The sequence below is a fragment of the Limulus polyphemus genome, unplaced genomic scaffold (genome assembly GCF_000517525.1).
Source record: "Limulus polyphemus unplaced genomic scaffold, Limulus_polyphemus-2.1.2 Scaffold6819, whole genome shotgun sequence".
NCBI lineage: Eukaryota > Metazoa > Arthropoda > Merostomata > Xiphosura > Limulidae > Limulus > Limulus polyphemus.
The window spans coordinates 35,752-39,449 of NW_013672429.1; positions in this window are offsets into that span (position 1 = coordinate 35,752).

Here is a 3,698-nt window from a genome sequence, read left to right on the forward strand (position 1 = left end):
AATAAAATATTGTGTTAATTAGTTGTATAGCATATTAGCTACTTCTGTGGACATGTTGCTAGGGTTTGAATATAATAAAGTATTAAGTACTGTGTGGCTAACTGTTGCTAGGGTCTGAATATAATAAAGTATTAGCTACTTCTGTGGACATGTTGCTAGGGTCTGACGATAATAACATATTAGTTACTTGTGTGGACATGAATCACTTTTAAAAATGTGTAAAGAATGCCACGTTTGCTTAAAGTATTATTTTCGTCAGTGGGATAAAGCGGTTTAGTCCTAATCCGTATTTCAGCATAGAAACTGTTAAACCTAACATAAATAATTTTTTTTCGTTATTGTTTCAAAGTTATTTTCTTCGTAAATAAATAACAAATTTATGTAGCATCTTTTCACTTGGTAATGAGGTACATGTTTTAAAGAAAGATATTTATTTAAAATCACTCAGTAGAAAACTGGCATTGACAATTTTTCTAAATGTGATATACACAGAAGACTTATTTATTAAAATATAAGTATTTTTTAAAAGCTTATCGTCTTAGAAATCATATCCAGACTTCATATTGTTTTGTCATTTTATAGTTTTAAACTGTTTTCCACGACAATGCACTAGTTCGAAAAGTTTATATAATCTTCAGTATTTATAATTTTTGATTTTGTGCATCTACAAACTAGTTTCTGTAAACACATTTTCTCTTATTTTTATTAGACTGTGGCGACATCTGTCTTCAGAACTTCTTTTCAACCTCCTAGTGATAGTGTTTTCCTTTTTTCTTGGAGGAGTGATATTAAATTTCAGTTATAGGAAGATCTAAGTCCAGTTTCACAGTGCCTTCAGAACCTTCTATCCTGTTTCGGGGATGAAAGATTTTTTTTAAATTAACAACAATAGGAAAATTTGATTGGTTTCACAGTAAATTAACAATAACACGAAACTTCTGGTCGGTTTCACAGTAACTTCTGGTCTTATTCAGTTTCAGGAATGAAAGATGTTTTTTGGAGCAGTAACAGGAACATCTGGTCCTGTTTCACAGTAATTCATGGACATTTTCTTCACTTTTGGGTTGGACAGTTATTTTTGATATACAACAGTAGGGAAATCCGGGTTGACATATCGGTTATTAAACTAAACTCCTTGTGAGATGAGTGAGGCCTAGTGGTTTGGATTGGAATGTTCAAGTTCCTACACACTCTACACTTTCATCTTTTAGTTTGTGTCATTCAATCCCGCTATTCGATGAAAGCCTTTAAGCCAGCGTTTCTCTAGCTGTGGTCCGAGAGGATACTCCAGGGGGTCTGCGAGTCTAGTCCGAAATTTCATAAATATATTTAAAAATATTATTTATTTATTTAAGAATAAGAATTAAATGTATATAAATTAAAGCATTTAATTTCAAAATACAGATTTTCCTGTACGTGGAATCTTTTAAAAAATAAAACCGATAGATTTGGGGAGTCCGAATTTTTTTCTTTTTAATTATAAGGAGTCCTTGCTCCAGGCAGTAGGTACGCTGGACTGGCTGCTCTCTCTTTTACCAGCAACTGTAAATTAGGAATGGCTATACCACAGCCTTGGTGGCTTAGCCCGTATTTGGCATAAGACGCTATTCAGGTTGAAAATAGTAAATACCGAAACCTGTTGTTAGTGGAACGTGTTTGATTTATCCTGAAGTACAACCTTGATTCTTTGTTGCTGCTGCTGCCACCTATTTACTTAAAATTATATTTTACCGCTACCTTTAACGTCATCTTATTTGAAATCATAATATGCTTGGCGAGTGCAGAATAGCACCGTGCTAATCAACTAAAATTAGCTGAGAATATTAGGCTTAGCACTTCGCTATGCAAGAGGATATTAGCTAAGATTATTAGGCTTAGCACTTCGTTATGCAAGAGGATATTAGCTAAGAATATTAGGTTTAGCACTTCGTTATGCAAGAGGGATATGGAAAGTAGTGGAGATATAACTCTGTAAACTGTGAAAACTTAGAAGAATATTTGAATTGAGAAATAAGGTTTCTCTTGCGTGAAGAGTATTCTATTTATAAAATAAAAAAAAACAACAGTTTTATTGGAATATCAAGATAATGTATCAGCGTATAATAAATCAGGGTAAAATACACTAACGAATAACTTATGGTTCCCATAGTCTTCACAATTTGAAAATAATATGATAACAAAATACAATCCATGAATATTACAAAACCAGGTTTTTATCAAAATGAAAATGTGTAATTTTGTTTTTTTTAAAAAAAGTATAAATTCCATCACTACCCGTTTGTATGAACCTCGGAGATAGGAAATATTTGTATATTTAAAATTTTATCAAGTACATTGAAAACACGTTTTTGAAACTAAATTCACCGATAATTCTAATTTATTCTCTTATCAAAATGGGAAAGAGTGAGTGTTTGTTTTTTAAAATGAGTTAAAAAAAAGATTTGACCATCAAATATAAAATTAAAGCTTTTGTATAGTTAAGTTGAATAAAAGCAAAACATTAATGTATAAAGTCTTTGATATTTACAGATTTTATTTTTCACAAACTATAGAAAGTTTTGGTCTTCTTAGCAGAATGTATTAGTATATTTAACAATTATTTCTCTGAGAACAATTCTTATATTGTCAACTTACTGAACGTAGTGACACAAACTGAACATTTAACCGATTATATATATATATATTAATACGACAAGAAAACTAGATTATAAAGTATGTTTTAAAAGATTATTTTCAAAACAAAAAACATGACATATTTCTGAAGCATCTGGTTACCTTTTGTAGAAGATTTATCTGATATTTATATGTCATTAAAAATTCAAAAAATCTGTCAAAACAAATCCGCTCCTTTATGTTAAAAATATATTTTTGACTGGTTTACGACGTCATTTTCAAGCCTTAGTTTGATAGATTAGAGCAGTGGTTCTCAATGTGGGCCATATGCCCCCCCCCCCATGGGGCCACGTCATATTTCTAAGGGCTGCATGTGAATGACGGAAAATTAGGGGGCCACAGTAAATTCTGAGTGGGACACCGAAACTTCACTGCCCGATTAGAATATTTAAAATTTAAAATTGAATCAAAGGTTCCCTTCTCCCCTTATCACCTACAACTCAGAAAACAAATTACCAGACGCGATTAGTACTCGAGTAACAATCAAAATTCCGGATTGGGTGGTGGATCCATTTGGGGTGAATGCGGTTGATGTTGACATTACAAGAATTATTTCTGGATAAATAGTGAAATAGTTAATAAGTTTTCACAGCTCTGGGAGAAAGCAAAGTTGTACTTTATCGCTTTTCCCCCTCATCTTATCTGGTTGAATCTGGTTTTAGTGGGTGACCTATTTGCTATTAAAAATATATATCAATATTGGTCTTAAATTTTATGTATGTTTATGATGTGTTTCGGTGCAAATTTACACAATATTTTATTACTATACAGCTAATTAACACAGTATTTATTGCTATACAACTAATTAACACAATATTTTATTGCTATACAACTAATTGACACAATATTTTATTATTATACAACTAGCTTACACAATATTTACTGTTATTATCTTCAGACCCTAGCAACATTCAGACCTTAGCAACAGTTAGCCACACAGTACTTAATACTTTATTATCTTCAGACCCTAGCAACATGTCCACACAAGTAACTAATACGATATTATCGTCAGACCCTAGCAACAT